Here is a 24,952-nt window from a genome sequence, read left to right as displayed (position 1 = left end):
GGCCCTAAAGGGTCGGAAAAACAGGAAACTCTTTCAAAGGTGTCTAAGGATCTGATGTTGACATTTGAATTTCCCTTTCATATCACTGCAACATTTTTGTTCAGGCGCTTTATCCCTGCACTGTGAAGCTGTCATTTATTTCTAGTCAGAGATTTTGTGCTTTTGAAAATAAAGCCAAGGAGGACAGAAACTGAAAGTGTTCCAAGACACTTTAGTGCATTAGATAAGCATTTATTATGGGAAGCTGAGCCTTTCCAACCCTTGGGAAAAAGCATATCTTGTGTACAAATAATTTAGCAAAAAGACAAAGCTGTTCTGCCTACTGAGATTTTTGGTGCTATGCAGATTGGGGAAAAAACAGAACGTACTCATCAGTAGTAACAGAGTTATAACACAGTGACAATAACCTAGAAGGAGCTGAAGGAGACCGAGGACAATGTAGACTGCATGGGCACGCAGCTGGGAAAGTGGCATCCTTGCTCAACTAGGCCCTGAAACAAGCAGATGGCCTGAGAAAACACGGCAGGGTTACTTTGGGGGCTCCTCTGGTGACAGTCTCACCTGTGAAATGGGCTCCATTTGCTGGCAGCTTGTGATCATGGATGCTGCCGGCATGGGAGCAGGCAGAGAGCATCTCATCCTCTTCCCAGGAGCTGCTGGGAACCAGCTCCCAGCCCAGCAACTGGCTGCGACGGTTATTTAAAAATGCCCCCTTGATGCTGCAGCTGGAGCTGGCCACATTTTCCTGCCGGGAAATTGCGCATTAGGAGGAACTGTGGAAAAAAAAATCCACCAAGAATCTATGAATGTAATCCCTTAGGTGAAACTCCATCCCACTTATAACCCAACTCAGCAAATGTTAATGCCCTGTCCCTGCATTTGCATCCCCATCAGAGCCGTTTTCCCCAGACAATGGCCTTCTTTGCCCTGGTAAACACAGAAAGTAGGTATTTCCTCAGAGGAAGCTTATTTGGAGTTTTAGACCAAAAAAAATAGGAGGAGTGGGAAACAAAATCTTTTCAGTAATCTGGGAAAGTATTATCAGGCAAGATCTTTTCTGCTAAAGGGAAACACTTTCCCTGGGCCATTGAGTTGCTAAGGACCAACATTTTACTTTATCTTTAAATGATGAAAATTAGATGGACCTGCATTTTATTTTACCAGTACACATACCATAGTCATTGAAGTCCTGAATTTATTTGAAAAGAGTAATTCATGAATTTAGCTTTTAGTTCATTTCTGTCTTAGTTTTGGAGCCACAATAAATCTCACTTTGGAGGTGCAGAATGATTAATTTCTCAACCACATTTTTGCTTTGAAGTGTCTATTGGCTGTTAATAAAATAAGCCCTTTTACATTCTCTTCAAAGTCACAAAACACAAACACACGCGGATGCTTTGTGCCAAAGGAGGGAGCTGAAAATCTGTCTGGCAGTGAGAATTCAGTTGAAATGAGGAGGGGGGCTCCTATCTCAGCACCCTGCATTTGTTCAGCCAAAACCGCTGCTTGCGGAGGCAATGGGAAAGTCTGGACTCTGGGTCTCTGGAGCTCCTGATTTAGAGAGTGGAGTCTGGGGGAATGAACATTACATTTTGTTAGAAAACCACCAGTGTTTTTACAGCACAGATTTAATAAAGCTAATTTATGTCTGACTGAAAGTTAAATACCTTACAACCCTGCACTTAGCGTTTGCTTAGTGGCATATACTGTAGGGTCTGTGTCTGACCCACAGTTGGTTTAATGATGTGTCTAGAAAGACTCATACCTCTGAGACGTGGAGAAACAGGCGGCAATCAGAGGAGCAAATTCCCGGCTGGCGTAGCTGGGCAGCCACCCTCTGAAGCTACCAGCTCAGGCTGGCTGGGAACGAGCTTCAGGCACTCGGGCGTTAGATTTTTTACAAAGGGCAGAGTAAGAACAAAATGCCGAACTCGGGGGCTGCTGCTCTGGGCTGCTGCAGTTGTGCAAAGGTCCCCCCAACCTTGGGAAAGGATTTCTCCAGGAAAACAGGTGGTGCACAGCAACCTCCATCCCAGGTCAGCAGCTGCACTGCCGGCATGGCACAGAAGTGGGAGGAAGGGGGAAAAAAATCAAAGCAAGCTGGAATTAGGTCAGGGCTATCCCATCGAAAGAGCTCTCTGGAAGTTGTAGTTCTCAAAAAGAAAAAAAATCTTCCTTTTGCTAAAATGTTTCCCGTTTATATTAGGGAAAGCCACATTAGCTGTTTCGTTTCAGTCACTTAGCTCTAAACCAGAACATGCCACTGAACACAACATGTTTCAGTTTTAAAAGAGCTTAAGATTATCTGACAGTACTTTCCCATGATGCATCTGACCTACAAGAGCCACCTTCCAGAGCCCAAGCCCCTTCTTACGGGAAGGACACTTTGGAAGGCTACATCTCTTATAAATACCCCACTGCTAAAATTGTGTGATGCAGTATGGGAACTGCCTGACTTTTGGTGTATGGTGGGAGAGGAGGTTTGGGCTGGGAAGCCAGCTCATCAGAGAGAAGGGGAAGGTGATGCTCTTGGACTACAGTTCCCATGACCCAGTGAGAAATGGGGTGGGGGAGGGCAAGAGATTCAGGCTGCCAAAAAGTGTTTCCATGTGAGGAGAACCTTTCTACTAGGTGCATGAAACAAGGGAATCCATTGCTATAAAAGCAGAAGGAAAAAGCTGAATTTTCCTTGTACAAAATTTAAGGGTTTGGAGTGAAAGTAAGTGCTGGAATGTTCCAGGATGTCAGTATGAATTTTGCTAACCTGCAAGGCCAGACTTTACAGATGGGGTCCCTGCACCCAAGAAATCCCCACTCTCTTTGTCGCCTCCATGGGACTGCCAACTGCCAGGACAAGTGAGAGCCCTTCCTTGGTCCTTGCATTCAGCAAGGCCCCAGTTTGGGCAAACCCTGAATTCCCTATCAAAGCACGTCAGATTTACACTGGTGTGAAGGATGATGACAGGGGACAGGCGAGCTTGACAAGCTGCTAATGCAATACAGCTTAGGCTACAGCTTTCTGCCTTTGTATTTCTGGAGACTTTTCGGGGAAGTTTGGCTCATATTTGGGGCAGGCTGACTTTTGCCAGCTGTCCTGCTAACAGTACAGGGTGTTTTGTCTCACCTGGAGTCTCAGCAGAGACAAGAACCTAAATAAACCCACAGGAGCTTTCTCATTTGCAGTAGTGGCAGGATGGACTAGAGCAGTGCCAGCAGCAGCAGCCATGAACCACAGCAGAGGCTGAGCACCGCTGCCAAAATTAACCAAAGTGCCTATGAGAAGCAACTGTATAAGATCCTCACACCCACCCCGCTGTACAGGTGTGCCCTCTACGTCCTCGCTCTGCTCTCAACATGTCCATTTTCTCCAGCTGAGGGTCACCTGAGGGATGGGTCCTAACCTGGGTGGTCCAAGAAGCCCCAGGGCTGAGCTAACCAGAGATCCTCACCCAAATCTTACACTCAGGCACTGGTGAACAGCTCTGAAATCACTCAGCAATGAACACCCCTCCATATTAGCAACTGTGAGTATTTAGACACATCAGAGCAATAGCAAAGTGCAACATGTGCTGCAGGACCAGCTCAGACCTATAGCTGGGGAAGCAGGAGAAATGATAGAGACATTATTTATTAAGGACTGAGCAAAAAAAACCCCCATCCTCCAGGCCCAAGTGTTTCATTCATTCCACTGCTAAAGAGAAGCCGCTGCTAATGACAGGATGAACAACTCAACAAAATATATACTATGGAGCCAAAGGTCCTCATGACAGAGAAATCCGACTCCCCTGTCACAGAGCGAGGCCGGAGCAAACATTACCTATGCTGCTGCAGGTCCAGCGTCCTTTCCCCAAGTGGTCTCTGGCACTGCTTCAGCCTCCTGCCTGCCTGGCAGGGAGGACACAGGTGAATTCCATCTCTGCCTTCACAGACCCCTGAGCCAAGTGAGAAAGAGGAGTGTGCAGGGAAGAGGCCATCAGCTGTGCGCAGCAGCTTTTCACAGCCATAAATCCCAGAAACTGCAAACACTTATTAATGTTTGTTGGTTTTGGTTTTTGGTTTTTGTTTGTTTTTTTCTTTTTTTGACAATAAGACCTATGGCATTTTCAGTGCTGGAGACCTGGATTTGACTTTTCTGCTCTCAGTCCTGCTTAGATCAGTCTCCAAAAGGTGCCTCTACCCACCTCTTTTCTTTGTTACGGTGTCTGGTTTTAATGGTAACACCAATTCTCTCTCCCCAGCTTGTGCTCAGGAGCTGGGAGAGCAGCTCACCCACCCAGCTTTAACCTGAAAGCAGGCAGGGTTGAGCCATAGGGTAACTGAGCTGTGGCATATTGCTGTCGGGTTAGCTGCCAGCACCATTCCCAAAGCCATGTCCTAGCCTATCTGGAAGACTCATCTGTATGGCTGGAGTCAACTCACAGTTGCCAGTATTTGGGCTATATCCTGCCCCACATTCATCCTGCCAATAATTCAGAGGGCTGCAGCAGGATGGCAGGGTGGAAATCAAAAGTGACTTGCAAATCAAGTCTCCTTCAAGCCTGGGCTGTCTCTTTCTTCCTCTGCTCCCATGGCCAGCTTGTCAAAGCCTTACCCTATGTAAGAAATATTGAAATATTATTGTAATAATTTTAATAATACATAATAATACACAATAATAATATTGTAATAACTCTATTGTATGATAAACAATATTGAAACAATACAGGGTCTTAACACTTGCACAGCAGTTTCCATTAATTGTTACATGAAACATGCATGATTCCAGGAAGCATGTTGTTTGGAAATAGCAACTATTCCACCATTCCCTACCAGTGTTTTGTGTACATGTCATTTTAATCTGCTTGGCAAACACAGGCTGTGATTGATGTGGCTAAGAGACTTTATCCTTTCAATCGCTCACCCTGTTTTTAGATCTGTGCATTCTGTGATCTGTCTTCAGCTTGCCAAACATCTCTTGCAGCTTGTAACTCAACTTGGAGCAGTCAAAGCATGTGAATAGGGACCACAGGGATCACAGCCTTTTCTGGAGGAAGGTCTAGCCGTGGCAGAAATAAACCAACTCACCACCCCCTGCCATGAGACTTTTCCACTATCTCTGACCCCATCAAACCTTATTCTCCTGTCCCAAGGGTAAGGGTAGAAATCAAGATGAGGACAGCACATGGAAAAGTCGCTGCATAAACTGTAGTGTCAGAGTGAAGTTGCTACTAATGACTTTATGAAATGACTCCTCAAAACACTATTTTGGTCAAAACCTGATCCTCATCATGCCTCTAGCTCTCACCCACAGCTTGCCAAACTCATTGGGAATGCTTCAGCAGTGTCATCAGTCACTGGTTTCAATAGTGTCCTGCAGAAATACAAAGACATATTCTCCTCTGAGGTGATGCTTTGGCCAGAACTTAACCCTGAGGAGATGCAAGTGCCCACAGGCAGCAGGTGCTGTGGACAAGTCAGTATAGCACCATGAGGGGTATTGCTGTATTGTGCCCAGAGAGGAATTCGAGCCACAGTGGTTGCACTCAGGCCAGGATTCAGCTTTGCCCCCCTGCCAAAGTCTGGAGACCTCGATCTGGTTCAAGTTTGTCCTTGGGAGCTGCCAATTGCACCTCCAGTGGGACTGGCTCAATGGTGACCAAAAGCCCCTGGCAGCATGTATGTATGCTTTACTCCTTCCTTCTGCTGGGGCAGTCAGGTCTTTCATGCCATTGCTGCTGTGGCTGTTACAGCGCTCCATGCTCAACACAGGCATGTTTCACTCTACCCTGTTCTGTGCAATGGATTAACCCTTGATCTTTGCAGTGACCTAACTTGTAGTCTGATTAATGTCTCTACTTGTTTTCTTGCATTTTGCATGACCAACACAAGAGAAAGGATCACCATACAAAAGAAACAGCTGCTAGAGAGGAGGAAAGAAAGTCAGCAAGTATTTTATGGGCAATTTCCATCCTTTGTTCCATAGTAGGTGTGATTTGGGGTAGACAAACATTTGGAAATGGCTGTTACTCTCTCTTCCCCAGCTCATGTTGCTTTAACAAGACTAGGGACGAACTATAGACAACGGAAGATTGATATTTTGGAGAGGGCAAGAATGTCTTTAACCATTCACTTCTTACGCTTTTTTGGGACGATAGTGGAATACATAAATCTCTGGCTCCAGCTAGAGGCCATTCATGGCTAGGTTTCTAACCTGAAAGGAGCTCTCATTATAAAGTATTGCTATGCTGTGTTAAGGTGCATGGTGCAATATACCAAATACATGAAAGAGAATGAGAAGAGCAGAGACCATGGAGACTTTCACATGCTGTCCATCCCAGACAGCAGGACTTTCCTCCTTGTCTATAAAGCAACAAGACGGGATGTTATTCCCTTCCCTCCATCTATGTTATCAAGCCAATGTGGCTTGTAATGTATTAACCCTACTTGATGTTGTAAAACAAGACCTCTGTTTGATTGAGCTATTGCCCTGGTAGTTAAGCACAAAGTCTGGCTGCTCTGTTAAAGATGAAGCCCTGTGAGCGCAGTGCCTGCCTTCCTCAGCTGGGCAGGAATCAGGTAGGACTTGATTCCTGGGCAAGACTTGTGGTATTGCTCAAGCCTCACTGCAAGTAGCGAGCAGGGCGCCCAAGCCAAAGACCAGCATCATTAAGGAGAGCTGATGGCCAGCCAGTTCAGCCCCATTTCTATCCTCTGGTGGGCGAAGCAGTGCCTGGGCAAGGGGATGTGCTGAGGCATGCTGGCACACAGGGTCACACTGTGAGGAGTGGTAGCAATACAAGGGGATGTGCCAGTGAGCCCACTGGGCAGAGACTCACCCCATGGGGTGTTACCACAGCTAGAAGCCAGCCCAGCTGGGATATGCGCAGTATGCTTAGACACCGAAGGAGGGAGGCTGATTTTCCCCAGGAGCTCACATCGCGAGACCAGAGAGAACAGAGGAAGAACAAGTTGTCCATGTCAGTGCTGAGAGCTGAGTCAACTCCTCGGGTGCAAGGGGGGCGAGTCAACATATTTGGAGGTCTGGGACCTCAGAGCAGTAACTATGAACCTCACCCCCGACAGTGTGATGCAATCACCCCGTGACAGGTTTGGGTGGCCAAGGCTGGAATTGTAGGCAATATGCATGAGAATTACCAAGAGAATTAGGACTGTGAAAAATCAAAGACCAGGGCAAAAAGCCTTAATGGGATGTAACTGACAAAGGTGCAGAGGGGGAACAAGAGGACCAAACCATCTTGCTGGAGACTCCTGATCAGCACTTGTAGTTTGGGGAGTTTTCAGGGGACAGTGCGGGTGTTTGGGAGCCCAGAGGGAACACCAGTCCAGGTGAAGTATGAGAGTAACCTGAGAAGTCTGACACAGAGGAGGGTATCTTCTGGGATCTTAAAGGAAAAGCAACCCTGCCAGGGGAAACAAGCCTGCCATATGAGGAAAGGCTGAGAGAACTGGGTTTGTTCAGCCTTGAGAAAAGAAGGCCTATGGGAGACATTATCACCATGTTCCGGTGTTTAAAGGGTGGCTACAAAGAAAATCGAGACTCCATTTTTACAAGGAGTCACATGGAAAAGACAAGGGGTAATGGGTACAAGTTACTCCTGGGGACATTCCAGTTGAACGCAAGAGGAAAATTTTTCACAATGAGAACAATCAGGCATTGGAATAATCTCCCCAGGTAAGTGGTGGATTTCCCAACAATGGACACTTTTAAGATTTGGCTGGACAGGGTGCCGGACCATCTTGTCTAAACCATGCTTTTGCCAACAAAGGTTGGACCAGATGATCCTTGAGGTCCCTTCCAACCTGGTATTCTATGATTCTACAAATTGTTTTCCTCTATATCCATCAATATCCCCCTCTCAAAACACAACAGTTCCTTTAAGTCCACTCAAGTGCTAAGAAAAATCTACACCGAACCAGAAAGCCTGTAGGAGTTCTGCTGGCTGACTGGGACTGTCCCTCTTTGCAACGGGATCACGAGCAGGGTTTGCAGCAGAGTTTGCTGGAGCTGCTGCTGAGAATAGTTGGGTTTTCTAGAGACACCCTCCATCTGTAATATGTACAGCCACTTGGCAGCAGAGTGGTTCATTACTCCCACATGTGAACCCATCTGGAGTGTACCTTTAAAGCCCTGGTGTTCAAAAAGGTTCTCCTACCCATCATAGTTACCAGTGCAGTTTTCCTCTTTGGGGACAGAAACTAATTTCAGAGTTAAAATAGAGGGAGTATCAGATGCCTTGGCATATGCCTTGGGCAGGAGGGATGCCACAGGCTGTGATGTTTACTGGCCTCTGCCATAAATAGGGGGGAAATGAAACACCATATAAATACAATGCAACTAAATAGCGCTAAACTGGGTGTGTGATAAATATCCAGACAAAGAGTCAGACAGCTCCCACATGCTAGCTCTAGCTACTCTGGGTGGTACATTTCCTGCTAAAGACAATCTAAAACCAAAAGATACAGCTTAAAATCCAAAGGACCCATGAAGGATGAATATGATTATCATGAGATGACCAAATGATACTTGAAAAGTAAATCCTATCAGAGAGGAAGCAAAAGCCAGTAAAGCCGGCCTTGGCCTACCAGATGCTTAGGAAGATGTCTGAGTTGCCTTTCTCCCCACCAAACATCAGCACAATGAAAACAGTCCTCCTGAAGGTGTCAGCTAGCCCGAGGTTGCAGTAGTGGGAGGAGGGCAGCGGCATTACCTGGAAGAGGGGTGAAACAGGTAAAATTACTCAGTGCATCCTCAGGGTGGTGGAGGAAGCACGGCATGTTCTCCACCATCTACTGCTTCATGCAGATACACTCCAGCACCACACGGATGCAGGAGTCTCTTGCTGGCATCTCCTCCACGGTGCCCAGATTAAGGTGAAAGGCGTGCCCAAGGAGAGGATGCAGGGGCACAAGCAGGTGGTAGACAGCACTGTCCTCATGAGGACTCCACCCTTCAAAGACGCTGCCCACTCTGATGGCTGGCTGCAGCACCAGGAAGAAACTATTGAAGACCAACAATCTGAAAACATGGAGAAAGTCGCCATCAGCTCCTCTGGCAACTTGCATTTGTTGGCCAGGTTCTGCACTGGACACTAAATGCGCTTTCCAAGAACCATGCCCAAATCGCTATTATAATAGGGATCTTCTTCACTTTCTTCTTCCTCCTGCCCCTCACTCCATCCTCATCTTCCTCCCCCACTTCCTCTTCCTGCTCCATGTCACTGCTGGAGCTCTCCTCTTCATTGCTGCTGACACCCTCACAGATCCTTTTCTGGAGCTGCCAGCAGAGCCCAAAGAGCAGGACAAGGATAAGAGGAAAGGCCCAGACCCGCCACTGCTGCAAGGCATCAAAAAGCAGGACTCCCCAGGCCATGCCGCTCCGCTCTTGGACCTCTGATCCTGGGTCCTCTGCTCTGTTTGCTGCACTGGAAGAGTTATCTTCCGTTCTCCACAGCGGTACAGGGTGATGAGCTATTGTCATTACCCCAGCGCAGGAGCATGGGCAGGTAAGGGAGCCTGAGTTACAGAATCAGTGAAACCAGAGCTCACCGCATCAGCTCTTCTGCAAAACGCTCCCTGACTCTGTGGCAGCTCAGCAGTCAGCACCCAATGCCCACATTCCCCGACAAAGTGAGACATGGACACCCAGAAACGCAGCGCTTCCTCAAACACACCATTTATTGGCAACTTTGCACAGAGTAAAGCTCCCAGAGGGAATGGACTCTCTCGAAGAGGCAGGGGCGGTCACTGTCCAGGTGGTAACGGGAGTCTCTGTCACAAGCCTCCTTGCAACAGCCTCTTCAGCTGCATCGGCTCAGACTCCCCAGAGTGTGCTTTTGCTCTGGAGGAAAGGTGTGTTCAGCAGTTCCCACTGCCAACTGAGCAGTGTCTTCTCCATATGGCGTCGTGCTCAGTTCTGCAGCACCAGCCTCCCGGGAAGCGTCTAGGATGGGTAGACTCTCCACCCGGCCCCCAGTGAGCACACCGAGGCACATCAGCGGTGCCTCTTGCTTGGTCCTTGCACAGCCGGAGCTGCCAGCAGGAATGTCTGGGCCCCTGTGAAATGCCATCCCGGCCGCAGCCAGTGCGAGGGGGAAGCAGGGCGAAACTCGTCTTTTTCGCCACCATCGTCATCACCGTCTGCTGCGCTGGGGACACCATTGAGAGGAGAACGCTGCTGCTCTTGGCAGAGGGCTGCTGTGCACGGGGTTTCCCTTTCCTTTCTGTGTCCAGCCTTCTCCCCTCTTTTTCCCTGGGGTATGACGTGGTCGTGTGCCATCAGCTGTGAGCCCTGGAAACACAGCTCTGCATGAAGACCTCTTTCATTGTCCATAGAACAGCAGCCTCGTGAGCCTATCTTGCAGCTCATGGAACTCACGCAGTGCCTCAGCGTGGGCAGCAGGATCCTGTGCCAGGTGCTGGAAGAGGTTGAGTGGCTCGGCCGTTTGGAAGGCTGGGGGCAAGGTTATTTCCTTGGGCACATTCTCATTGCCAAAGAAGAAGTGATCAAGGTTTTTCTGCTCCAGGCAGCAGCGCAGGTACCGCATGATATCCTGCAGCCGCGGCAGGAAATCCCTCCTGTGCCAGCCTGACAGGGGTATGGAGGTCAGGAGGTGCATCACAACTATCTTCAATATATAGGCGGAAAAGCCTGTGCCCACCAGGATGTGGGCGCAGATCTGCAGGCGTTTGAGGTGGCAGCTGTCATGCGGGGCCTGCCTGGCGATATGCCTGAAGAACTTCACCTCTGCCATAGCGTAGCTCTCTGGCCCTGCCGTGCTGCTGGTAACAACTGCCTCTGCCTACTCGATGCTCAGGAAGATGTCCGACTTGCCTTGCTGCACCCCAAAAATCATCTCAATCAGGAGGGATCTCTTGAAGGCATTTGTGATTTGGAGCTGGCAGGAGCGGCTGCGGGGCAGCACCGTTAGCCTGCATTTAGATGACAGAGGCAAAACTTCCCAGGTTGTTGTCAGCAGCTCTTGGAACCAGCAGGCAGTTTTCTCTATATCTAGGTAGGACCCGGTGCAGAGGGTGCGTAGGAGGCTGGGACCCTGTTTTTTTCTCAGCTCCTCCTCGTTGTGGTGGAGGAAGCACAGCATGTCCCCCACCAGCCACTCCCTCGTGCAGGTACAAACCAGCTCCACGCAGAGGAATGAGTTCTTTGCTGGTAGCTCCCCTGCAGTGCTCAGCTTCAGGTGGAAGGCCTGCCCAGTGGGGGCCTTCAGGGGTACCATGAAGCGGTAGACAGCATCATGCTTACGAGGAGTCCAGACATTGATGGCTCTGCTCACACTGATGGCTGGCTGCAGTTATGACATGAAATCTTCCCTGGAAAATATCTGACATGCAGAGAGAAGAGTGTCCACCAGGTCCTCAATGAGTTTGGAACTGTAGGTCAGGTCCTGCACGTGCTCCTGGAAGCGATTTTTCAAAAATCTTCCCACTTCTAATGAAACAGCGGGGTTTTCTTCTTCCTCCTCCTTATCCTCTGTGCTTCTGGAGCTGCTCTCCTTGCTGCTGTTGGCTGGCTGACGGCTCCCTTTCCTGAGCCACCAGCAGAGCCCAAAGAGCAGGACCAGGACTCCAGCAACGGCCCAGAACTGCCACTGCTGCAAGGCAGCAAAGAGCAGGGCTCCCCAGGCAAAGGCGCTCTGCTCCTGGCTCCTCTGCTCCAGCTCCTGCAGCAGCCGAGTCATCTCCTGGCTCAGCTGCTCCACACGCTGCTGCATGCGCTCGCGCGTGGCCTCATCCAGCTCATCACCGACCACGTGCGGGTACTGGATGATGCTTTGCACAATGAGTGCGAGGAGATTTGCGACAGCCATGGCCTGCAGGAGGAGGGAGAGAAGGGGTTCAGTGGGGCTGGGAGGGAGGGAGCTGCTGGTGGTGGGGGGGGCAGGGATGAGAGCCGCAGGGATCTGGGGACATGTAGGAGAGGGGGCGAGGCATCGTGGGAGGCAGGAAGGCCTGCTGTCAGCCCCGGCGGCGGCAGCAGCACAGTGCCCTGCCCAAGGCGCTCCCACGAGTGTCTGGGCCCTCGAGGCAGGGTGAGAACCCACCCCCCTGGGGCTCCGCGTTCCTGCCCACGCCCTCCTCCAGCTCAGCCTCCCCCCGCGTGCGCACTCACCGCTGGCCCAGGCCGGACTGGGGCAGCGCTGCCTGCTGGCGCCCCTGATAACCACCCCCATTGTGACTCGTGCCCTGTGCTGTCACAAGCGCCAGAGCGCATCACAGGCACGCCCGCCAGCCAGCCCCAGCCTTTGGCCCTACCCCGGCTCAGCGACTCACAGCTGCCCCAGGCAGCCAAAGCCCCGACACCCACAAAGTACAGACCCACCCAGCAGGACGTGGCTCCCAGGGGCTCCCTTTACAAAGCAGACAGAAGCCTCCCAAGCCCTTACCAAACATAAAATCGGGTGACGTGACTGGTGGATGCTTTGTTCCTTGAGATGCCATCCTGTGAGATGGGATCGGCTCCCTTGGTGCTGACCTCTGTGCTTGTGGACATGGGTGTGCTCTTGGTGCCTTCGTGACACCGATGGTGGGTGGTGGTGTATATCCTGGTGGTGGGGTGGGACCTGCCCACGGCAGGACCTCTGCTCCTGCTGTGCCACTGCGAGAGGACAGGGACCCTCAGATTGATAAGGGATCAAGTACGGTCCGATGAGCAGTCCACGAAAAGAGGGGGTGGAAGCCGGCCGGAACAGGTGAGCGCTACCCTAGGACTCGGGAAAATTTAGCGCGCTAAGAAAACAAAGGGAATCTTGCTCTGATCAAGCGAGCGGCCGGGAGGAGAATGGGGTCTTCTTTGTCAAAGGAAGAGGCGGCAGTGCTCAAGTTTCTCCTACATATACTCTCTACGAGAGGACTGAGTTATGACCTGTGTATGGGATCACCCGGCTAAACCTGTTTCGGAGCACCAAGGCAAGATGCAGGGAGTTGTGATTGGACTCAGCTTTGTCTCACCTTGACAAATCCTTATCTATGCAGAGAGGACCTGGGGGGAGCTGTGGAAACGGCTCAGCCCGGGGTTGTCTGAACACTGCCCGAACCCGAAACCCAAAACCCAAATGGAGCCTGAATGATCCCTTAACAAACAAAATGCCCTGAGTACCATTCCACCACTATTCAGTAACTGTGTGCTAGACATCACTAAATTACCACATAGACTAAGGAGCCGAGCCATCAAGGCACCAGAGATAAACATTTGTGCATAAGCCTGCCCCCACCCATCAAATCAGGGAATAAAAAAACCCGTAAGGTTTGGGCAGAAAAATGGGGAGAGTCGCTTTTCCAAGGGTACAGCTGGCCTGTAGGAGATTCTTTCCCCCTTGTCCAGGACGCTGTACAAAGTAACTTCCCAGGGATTAAGAGGCCTTACCTGAGAGAGGGGGTAAGTGATTAAGAAACATACGTATGGTATTTGGCATGCTTTAAGACTGTGATTAGTGCACTCTTTTTTTTGTAAGGTATTAATATCTAGCACGCTTGTGAATTGTGTATTTAATTGCAATAGTGCATTCCTCCATTGTATCCATAAAAGAACCTGCAATAGTGGCGTATTGGACCTGTGAGTGAAGTTCAAATAAATTGTTAATTTGAACCTGACAGTGAAGTCTTTCTCTCCGTCACAACCTGTCTACCTCGAAGGCGCTGTTAATTTGGGCGCGCAATAAAAGACTTATCCCCACGATTGAGGCTGCCTATGCTCAGGACACTTGGTCCAAAATTGGGGCTGTACTGTGGGATGAAGTTAGTACAGGATCCAGGGAGGCGGTCAAATTCTCCACTGCGCGGAGGTTCATCTCAGAGACTTCGACGGAAATGCAGCAGAGCGACGTGCTGCTGCTGCGGCGTTCATGGCTCTGGCTCCTGAGAAGGAAACCAACCCTACAGGACTGTCTTTTGGTGCGCTGCCCACGGCACCCGCCAGCCAAACCCAGCTGGACAGACGTGGCCTCCGGCAGCGTGGCGGTGCGGGTGCGGGTGCGGGGCCGCCGTGCCGGGCGCGCAGCGCGGCGGAGGCGGGCGGCCGCCATGGGCCCGGCCGCCATGGGCCCGGCCCTCCCCGCTGGTGCGCGGCCCCGCCGCCCAGGGATGCACAATCAAAGCCGCAGCACATCGATCCGCCGGCGCTCGCTGAACTGAGCGCGGCGGCTCGCCGGTGAACTTGGACAAAAAAAAAAGAAAAAAAAAAAAAAAGTCTGCCGCGGAAGCCCTTGCAGGACGCGGAAAAAGCGGCAGTGAGCTGTTCTAAGCCAAAACGGAGAAATACTACGCGGAAGTGCCTCCTCCTCAAACTCTACCGGAGGAGGGACCCGAGCACCTGCTGAGCTCTGTTACAGGGCATTTTGAGAAACAAGGGTTAAAAGTAAGAAAGAAAAGTTTAGAGAAGATACTTTGTAACAACTGCACCTGGTACTTAGACATATTAGAGATAAAGACTGTCTCCACTGAGTCTCTGCTGATAAAGTTTGTCTTCACTGACTCTCTGCTAACTAGCAATAATGATTAGCGCAAGGACGAATCGTAGAAAAATAGAAAAGACTGCCAAAATAGTGCCCTAGAGTTAACTTGTCTCATTATAATCTCATTTTAATACTAAAAAACACACCTCCTAGCTAGAGAAGCCTCAACCCAATTGAGCCCCCTACTCTCTGAGCATGCGTGGTGAATTAAAAGAGAACTGTAACTTTAAGATGAAGTAAGAAAAGTATTAACCAATAGTTAATTAAGGGGTAGCACCAGTAGGCGTAACTATCTTTGTTAACTGTTTTAAATACCTGTCATGATTTTAACCCGGTGTGCAAGCTTTGTGGAGAAATCCCCTTGCACCCGGCGCCACAATAAACATGCCTGCTTTATAACTGTGTGTGAGTTGTGAAGTTCGTTTCCGCGCGTCAATTTTGGCGACCCAGGTGGGACCCTCTCTGCCCGGCTGCAGGACCGGCTGAGAGGGGGACATCCTTGGCGCGCCCCGAGATTTCTCGGAGGACCTCCCTCGCTCGCCCGATCACTGCAGGGACAGACAAGGACCATCAGCGGACCAGGTATGTTCAGGAAGGGGAACCTGTAAGTCGTGAGGAGACGTCCTACGCGAGGTAAAGAGCATTGGTGCTCGCCCCAGGAGGGATTCGAATCCAGTAGTGAGGTCGCGGGAATCCCTGATTGAGGGAAGTACGCGGGAGTGCTCTCTGCTGAAATTGCGGGGAGTATGGGATAGCTACCTGAACGCGGGAATCCCTGATTAAGGGAAGTACGTGGGGCTGCTATCGTTTGGATCAACTATTATAACCCATGGGAACTGAAATTTATATTATTGTGGCTATAATTGGTATTTTATGATAGTCATTACAATCTATATACTTAAGAAGTTTTGTTTCCGGTACCGTGTATTCTGTGAAAAGTGCTTCATTATATACAATTAATGTTGTTGTAAGTTGTTGTAAGTTGGGTGAGTGTTTGAGTGAGTGAGACTCTGTCGGACTGCGGGGCGAGTGCGGAGTCCTGATCCACGGTTCCGAGTTCTCCGTGAGGAAAGCGGCCAGAGATGGACGAAGTGTATGACAGACTGTGTTAATCGACCTGATTGTTAACCCTTATTGTCTTATACACAGATATCAGGATTTTTTCATGCAACCGAATATGTTTTTGAATGTTTTTGTTGTAAACAGAACGTTTGAGTACAGTTTGGGGACGAGATGATTTTTGGCACAGTGAGTGTCAAGGAAGCAGGTGCTTTGTGGAAATATAAAAGGTATAAGGAATCAGTAAAAATGTTGCTGGTATGTGTGGGGGGGAAATGTAGAACAGAATAGTGACGGGTTTATTTGGCGTGGAGCAGTGTCTGATTTGCCATTGGTGTTGCTTGTTTGTTTGTGCTGTGTTTGGAGTGTCATAAATACAGTATTTCCTTTTGACAATTGTCTTGAATTTAGGTGCATTCGCTGTGGGGCGAGTACGTCCTTGCATCTTTAGCCTTGGACAAGGTATTATTGTTGTCAATTCAATCCAGTTGTATTCTTAGGCTGAGGAATAAGCCCCTGCGGGCAGGGTGTTCATTATGGGAAGTAAACAAAGTGGCGGAATATTGAAAAGGAGCCTTCTAGGCTGTATTTTAGCTCACTGGAAGGAGATAGGAGAGCTGCCAGGAGGAAGCGTGAGCAGAAAGACTTTAATAAAAATGATGAGAAGAAATGGCCCTTTAAGGGAACCTTGAATTATAATACCTTGTTGCAACTGATGTTGTTTTTGAGGGGGAGCCAGTACCGCGTTTCCCAGATGGGGTGGAAGCAGGGAAACGGTCCCGCAGCCTCCCCCGGCTGGGGAGGGAGCTGGAGCCCAGTAAAACCGCTGTGAGGAGGCCCGAGCTCGGTGCTGCGTGGTGTGTGCCCAAGGGGGCCCCTCCTGCCTCAAAGGTGCTTCTCGGAGGCAGCAGCCCAGCTGCTCAGAAGCACAGAGAAAGGGTAGACCCTGTCCTTGATTTTATTTTTTTTTCTCAAGATGAAACCTATTAACCAAGCTTTAACACCTACGGATGATGATTTTGTAACGGTAAAGGAGCTACTGGCCAAAGTGAAAAGGCGTACTTTTCAAAGCCTCTTAAATTTAGATTGGGAAAACAATTGGGAATACACAAATTCTTATATATGCCTAACTCACCAAAACGTCTATTGGGGCGAGACTTATTGGAACAACTAAAAGCGAAAATAAAATTTGAGAAAGCAAAAATAGAGCTTCAAGTGGGGGATGACCAGCTAATTGAACTTGTGAGTCTGGCCCTCATAGATACTCCTGTTAGCTCAGAAATATCTGACGAAATCCAGAACCAAGTATATCCAGGAGTATGGGCCTCAGAAATACCAGGAAAAGCAAAAAATGCCTCCCCAATAATGGTCAGGCTCAAATCAGGGGCGCGGCCTGTAAGAATTAAGCAATATCCCCTCAGAACTGAAGATAGGGAAGGAATCCGACCAATAATCAACCGGTTTATCAAATATGGGCTACTAACAGAGTGTGAATCGGAATATAACACTCCCATTTTACCTGTCAAAAAGCCAGATGGTAATTATCGAATAGTACAGGACCTCAGAGCTATTAATAAAATTGTTGAGGATCTGCATCCTGTAGTGGCAAACCCATATACATTATTAACTAAATTGACACTTGAATTGGCCTGGTTTACCGTATTGGACCTAAAAGACGCCTTCTTTTGCCTACCTTTGAGTCCAGAGAGCCAGTTGCTGTTTGCATTCGAGTGGGAAAACTCGGACTCTGGGAGAAAGACACAATTAACGTGGACTGTGTTACCACAGGGGTTTAAAAATAGCCCCACTCTTTTTGGGAACCAACTAGCCAAAGACTTCGAACAGTGGGAGCGACCACATGGAGATGGAATAATGTTACAATATGTAGATGATCTATTGATAGCCACTAAAACAAAAGAACTATGTATACTATGGACAGTCAGTCTGCTGAATTTCCTTGGACTTAATGGCTATCGAGTCTCTCCACAGAAAGCCCAAATAGCTCAGCAGCAGGTAACTTACCTCGGGTACGAGATAACTGCTGGCCAAAGGACCCTAGGAACAGCAAGAAAGGAGGCCATCTGCCAAACTCCTCGACCACAGATGGCTAAAGAACTCCGTACGTTTTTAGGGATGACGGGATGGTGTTGTCTATGGATCTATAACTACGGACTCTTGGTAAGACCACTCTATAAACTGTTGAAATCTAATCCAAAAGACCTCACCTGGAATGGGGAAGCAGAAAGAGCATTTCAGCAGCTGAAAAGGAAATTAATGGAAGCCCCTGCCTTGGGGTTACCAGATATTACTAAGATGTTCTGGTTGTTCTCCCATGAGAAACAGGGAATAGCTCTGGGAATCCTAGCCCAAAACTTGGGACCATATAGAAGAGCAGTGGTGTATTTCTCCAGAGAACTTGATGAAGTAAGTAAAGGTTGGCCTAGCTGCTTAAGGGCGGTAGCAGCATTGGTGTTAAATATTCAAGAAGCACGTAAATTTACATTGGGCCAAAAGATTACAGTGCTGACATCTCATACTGTATCCACAGTATTAGAGATAAAAGGGGGGCATTGGCTCTCACCACAGAGATTCCTTAAATATCAAGCTGTTCTGGTGGAACAGGATGATGTGGAAATAATTGTTACTAATATTGTCAATCCAGCAACTTTCCTCAGTGGAACCACAGGAGAACCGGTATCACATGACTGCCTGGACGATTGAAGCGGTCTATTCCAGCCGACCAGATCTAAAGGAGGAGCCACTGGAAGACGCTGAGGATTCCTGGTACACAGATGGAAGTAGCTTTGCTCGACAAGGTGTCCGCAGAGCAGGGTATGCAATAACCACCGTGAATCAGGTAATAGAATCCGCAGCCCTTGCCCCAAATACTTCAGCACAAAAAGCAGAAATAATCGCTTTAACCCGAACGTTGGAGCTAGCCAAAGACACAAAAGATTAATATCTGGACAGACTCCAAATATGCTTTTGGGGTAGTCCATGCCCATGGAGCCATATGGAAAGAAAGAGGACTCCTATCCACCCAAGGGAAACATATAAAACATGCTGAAAAAATTCTTAGGCTCCTGGAAGCAGTACAGCAACCTGAAAAAGTGACTATCATGCATTGCAAGGATCATCAGAAAGGAGATACCGCTCAAGAATTGGGCAATGCTATGGCAGACTGAGAAGCCAAAAGAGCAGCTGAGAAAGGTGAATTAGAGGTGCAGTCTTTGGTCCCAGACGGTAAAATACAAATTGATTGTGAACCCAGGTATTCCAAAGAAGATCAGAAATTAGTTGAAGACGTAGGGGGAGAAGTAGAGAAAGGTAAGTGGGCAAAGACCCCACAGGGCAAAATAATAATCCCATTTGTGTTATCGTGGGTCATAGTTATAGCAGAACACAGGAAATCCCACTGGGGAGCTGAGGCCTTGTATAAACATTTGAGTCAGCGTATAGTTGCCCGGAACCTCTACACCACTGTTAAACAAGTGACACAGCAGTGTGAAATATGTTTGAAAAATAATCCTAAGGTAAGCCCTAAAGTCCAACTTAGACAGATAGGGAAAGGAAACTATCCAGGACAGCAGTGGCAAATTGATTTCTCAGAACTTCCAAGAAAAGGGGGGTTTCGATATCTGCTGGTTCCAACAGACACCTTTTCAGGCTGGCCAGAAGCATTCCCTTGCCGAACTAATAAGGCTAGGGAAGTAACTAAAGCACTATTACAAGAAATAATACCAAGATTTGGAATTCCTGCAACAATCTCCTTGGATAGAGGATCACATTTCATTACAAAAATTGTTCAACAAGTTAGTAAACTCTTGGGATTGGCAGTTACATACCTCATATAGGCCACAAGCAAGTGGTCAAGTGGAAAAGATGAACCACTTAATTAAGTTACAGATTGTAAAATTGGGGCGGGAGGCAGGATTGCCTTGGCCACAATTATTATCTTTGGCACTCCTGAGGATTAGAACTAAGCCAAGAACTAAAGAGGGGTTGAGCCCTTTTGAAATACTGTACGGGAGGCCCTATATTGTACAGGTGGGAATATCAACTCAGATTGGAGATGAAATGTTATCTGATTATATTGTAAACCTGCAAAAACAACTTCGGGAGATAGAGAAACTTGTCTTAGGAACCAGAGCCCGAGGTCTTGATGGGCTGGTGCATAATGTTAAGCCTGGTGATTATGTGTATGTGAAGTCCTTTACAGATTCACCTCTGAAACCGAAATGGGAAGGCCCCTTCCAGGTGCTGCTGACAACCCATACAGCGATCAAGATTAAAGAGCAGACCTTGTGGGTACATCACACCAGAGTGAAGAAAGCCCCTAAGCCACGATGGGAATCGACACCTATGGGACCATTGAAGCTTCACATTCGAAAGCGGTGATATGGATTCTTACGACTCTGCTGAACTGTAACCACTGTTGGGAGTGGCTTTGGACAAACACTTATTTTGGGTATACGGGAAGCTCGGGAACGGGTTGAATTTGGCAACTGTGGCAATATGTAATAATAACATGACACTGTGACCAACTGAATGGGAAAGAATAGAGTCGGTCTATACCTGGACGATTGAGAAAGGAAAGGAGGTTCAGATAGATTGTAGACTCCTTAAAGTAAGTAACCCGCCTCCTCTCCAGACCCAAATTACTGTCAAGAACGGTCTGGGATTCTGCCAATCGAACAGGCAGCACGATATGTAAAAGAAAGGACATTTGCTGGTATCCCTTCAATATAACTCAAACGGTGACCATAGTATGTCTGGGGGCAACTCAAGAGGGGGCCCAAGCTCTAACTTTTAGATTTCGGTTGCAGACACCAGAGGAAACCACTACTCCCCCTGCCTACACTACCTCGACTCAGGCTACTAAATCAAGCCCCACAGAGCCTGAGCAAATAGGACCATATGTGTATCCGACAGGACCATACGTAATTAAATATGTCAGTCAGCAACAGGTAATGTCTAATCCAATATGGTCTCTTAAGCGAGTGGAATTATTAATACAGAACCATCCTGTTCATCATTTATAAGACTCTTACACATAGGGTGGACGTCATGGTTACATAAGAGGACCCTTCCTTCCCGAATGAGAAAAAGGAGACATGTGATTGGTGCAGTAGGAACAGGACTGGGAGTTTTAAATAGTATAGATACTGAGATAATAAGGAACAAACTCGAAACGGTGACCAGTGATCTAAACAAAATACAGAACCCTTTAAGATCTTCCCTCCTAACTTTAGGAACCAGCCAATGGCTTACAGCAAATATGTTACCACAGTGGGAAAAGCTTAATGAAAAGGACAATGAATTGATTATAAATGCATTAGACGTGACTCAGACTAACATTTCTACAGCACTCAGTTGTATCCAAGCCCAATTATGGTTACAGACAATAGCAGCTGCAATCATTAGGGAAGGTGAAGACGGAATCCTACCAAAAGAAATCCGAAAGGTGATTTGGAATAACGCAACAAAATTTGAAAGGAGATTCCAATCGTGGTGGCATTTGGTTAATTTTACCTTTGACCCTACTAACAACACAGCTACAGCTTTTGTACTGACAATATACAAAGCTTTAGTGTATAACATATACCCGATTGTTGCACTAGGATTAAATTACCATGGAACTGTACTTTATCCCCTAGGACATAGGGTATGGGCTATGAAAATAAGGAATAAGTGGCAAACTATTAATGTCGAGGCCTGTATCGTACGAGACCAACAAGGATTTATTTGTGAAGGAAACACCATCAAAGGGCAAGATATTTGTCTTGACACTGAACAAAATGTTTGTCACTTTGAGGTGCATCCCAACGAGACCCTAAGAACCATCATAATTTACAGGGGTATGGGATGTGTTTGTCTGAGAACTCAATGTGATTTTGTACAAGTAGATGATCAAATGGTGGACATGAGAAACCATTCAAATATTTGCATTTGCAACTTTGTTAGTCTTACAGGATGTGATTTTAACTACACGGCTCCTGTTACTACTTATCAATTGCTACAATTTAATTATACATTGATTCAGGATATACAGCCCACCCCTATTGGAATGAATCTCACTCTAATAAGAAAACTATTACATCATGAAAATTTAAAAAGGTTGTTAAAACAAGTTCAAGAAAGTGGAAGAAAGACTTTAATTACTGCCCATCATGATACAGAGGAAATACACCAAGTAGTGGAACGAGTGAAGTTAGACGGAGAGCACAATTGGTGGAATGTGTTTAGGGGTTATTCCCCGTCAGCTACCAAATGACCCACCCGATATTGGTGTTACTAATAGCCACCTCAACATTAACAATAGTGAATCTTATCCTTTGGTGTAAACTGAAGGAAATTATTGGGCAAGTATGGACACTAAAAGTAATGATGAAACATAACGAACCACTTTTAAAAGCAAAAGAATTTGCTTAAGGGAAAGAAAAGGGGGGAATGTTACAGGGCATCTTGAGAAACAAGGGTTAAAAGTAAGAAAGAAAAGTTTAGAGAAGATACTTTGTAACAACTGCACCCGGTACTTAGACATATTAGAGATAAAGACTGTCTTCACTGACTCTCTGCTAACTAGCAATAATGATTAGCGCAAGGACGAATCGTAGAAAAATAGAAAAGACTGCCAAAATAGTGCCCTAGAGTTAACTTGTCTCATTATAATCTCATTTTAATACTAAAAAACACACCTCCTAGCTAGAGAAGCCTCAACCCAATTGAGCCCCCTACTCTCTGAGCATGCGTGGTGAATTAAAAGAGAACTGTAACTTTAAGATGAAGTAAGAAAAGTATTAACCAATAGTTAATTAAGGGGTAGCACCAGTAGGCGTAACTATCTTTGTTAACTGTTTTAAATACCTGTCATGATTTTAACCCGGTGTGCAAGCTTTGTGGAGAAATCCCCTTGCACCCGGCGCCACAATAAACATGCCTGCTTTATAACTGTGTGTGAGTTGTGAAGTTCGTTTCCGCGCGTCAGCTCATCGATTGGGGACACGCAAATGTCGCGCGGTCCCTCACAAAGACTTCGCAAATGTTGATGGCTCTGCTCCTTCTGTGCGTCCCACAGTAGCGCGAAAGGCTGTGTTAGGCTTTATTCGGGAAGGAAAAACCTGCGCCAGCACGTGGCGCGAAGTGGGGAGCGGGGAGGGGGTGAACATCTCTCTGCCGCAGCCCGGGCCCGGCTGTGCCGCCGCCGCCGCTGCGCGTGCGCCCGTCCTGCGTGCGCCCGGCGCCCCCGCCCCCCCCCCGCCCTCCCTCCGGCCCCCGCCCCTCCCCCGAAAAAACCCCCAAAACCCTCAGTTCAGAAGTTGCAGCATTCTCAACCCCCCCACTCTCTTCAGCACTCAAGAGAGGCATCACCTTAGTGCTTCTGAACACAAACAGGAGAAGCAATAGATAAAGTTAGTTATAAAGGGTTTACCGCTCAAAATTTTATTTGACAAAATAGACTTCTAGAAAGCAATTTGTATTAAGAGGTTTGAAAAGCAACTGAAGTGTTTTCTCCAGGAGAAATTAAGAACAAGTCTATCAGGAGCTTATGTGAAACAAAGAATGAACCAGTCTGTCAAGTACTTATCCCAAACTTCAAGTTTTCCTACATATTTCGGACATCACAAATCTTGGTTTCTTCCAGCAACAGGTAAGAAGGACACGCTTGGCCTGTTTCAAGGATCCACACATCCTCTAAGCTTAAGTTTAGACAGTTCCTGCTCGTGTATCATTACATGGGTGACATTTTAGTTGCTGGGAAACATTTAGATGTTGAAAAAACATTGCAAGATTTGACCGTTACGGTAGAGAGAAAAGGTTTAAAAATCGCACCTGAAAAGGTTCAAAAGGGTCCTCCATGGCATTATTTGGGTTGGATCATCACACAGGGTACTGTGAGGCCACAGAAAATACAGCTGACCACACAGATAACAACATTAACAGATGTGCAGATATTATTGGGGGACATTCAATGGGTACGCTCCATTGTTGGCATTACCAATGATGACCTAGAACCTTTAATGCCTCTGTTAGGGACTTCTGCATCTGCTGATGCATCGAGAACTTTATCGATGCAGCAACAGCAAGCTTTGCAAAAGATAACCAAGAAATTAGTCAGTGGGGCATCACAACGATTCATTACAGAACTACCTATGCACTTACTTATTGTTAATTCCAGTAAAAGTAGGAACCATGTTTTAGGTCTCTTAATCCAGCAATCACCAAAAAGTGTTGTAATATTAGAATGGCTTTTCTTGTCATATCAGCCTAAGACAACAGTGTCTACTAGAATAGAACTGCTTGCAAATATCATCATAAAGGGAAGGCGTCGCAGTATTGATTTAACAGGGCAGGATCCAGAACGAATTTATATTCCTGTTAAGCAATCCTATTTAGATTGGCTTTTGTCCTCTTCTGATATTTTACAATATGCTTTTGCAGAATATACTGGTCAGATTACTAATGCTTACCCACCCACAAGACTTTTACCGTTGTTACAGGACCAAGCGTTTGAAGAATCTCCGCAATTATGAGAAACGCCTGTCCCAGGGCTTACCATTTTTACCGATGCAGGAAAAAAGTCAAAACGAGCCGCTATTACTTGGTGTGTTCAGGGACAATGGCATTCCCAATTGCTTACGGGTTGTCCGCAAGATTCGTTGCAAACATTAGAGCTAAAGGCCGTGGTTTGGGCTTTTCAGAATTGGGCAACTCAACCTCTTAACATTGTTTCTGATTCTTTGTATGCGGTGGGTACTGTTAAACGGATTGAACGATCTATGGTACGTGAGGTGAAAAACCCGATATTATACCAGTTGTTGTTACAGATGTTGCATTTGTTAAATCAGCGAACCAATCCTCATTTTATTACGCATATTCACAGCCATCAGTTTGACTCTGGTCTGGCCATTGGCAATAACAGAGCAGATGACTTAGTTGCCGCCGCTTGGGAAAATCGCCAAACTAACCTGTTTGCGCAAGCCCGGAGTTCCCATGAATTTTTTCACCAATCGGCTAAAGTTTTAGTGAGACAATTTAATCTTTCTATTTCTGATGCCCGTGGCATTGTGCAATCATGTCCGGACTGCCAAATTACAGGTCTGGGATTGGGTTTAGGAGTCAATCCTCGTGGATTGCATGCTTTACAATTGTGGCAGATGGACGTCACTCATATTCCTGAATTTGGGCGTCAAAAATATGTTCATGTAAGCATTGACACATATTCTCTGGCTATGTGGGCAACGGCGCAGACAGGTGAAATGGCGAGACATGTGATTAGACATATGTGTGCATCCATCGCTGTGTTAGGTGTACCTAATGAAATTAAAACCGATAACGGGCCTGCTTCTGTTTCGCATCGCTTCGCACATTTTTGTACCCAGTGGGGCATCCGTAGGTCTACGGGTATTCCACATTCCCTGACG

At 47.4% G+C, this 24,952-nt stretch overlaps 1 pseudogene; it reads right to left on the bottom strand.

The window, feature by feature from the left end:
- Positions 1-10,319: 10,319 nt before the first annotated feature.
- On the bottom strand, positions 10,320-11,825 carry LOC132317307 (inositol 1,4,5-trisphosphate receptor-interacting protein-like 1; annotated as a pseudogene).
- Positions 11,826-24,952: the final 13,127 nt, after the last annotated feature.

Source organism: Gavia stellata, chromosome 7 (genome assembly GCF_030936135.1).
Source record: "Gavia stellata isolate bGavSte3 chromosome 7, bGavSte3.hap2, whole genome shotgun sequence".
Classification (NCBI taxonomy): domain Eukaryota; kingdom Metazoa; phylum Chordata; class Aves; order Gaviiformes; family Gaviidae; genus Gavia; species Gavia stellata.
The sequence above is the reverse complement of the archived record's forward strand: the minus strand, read 5'-3'. Positions and strand labels throughout refer to the sequence as shown.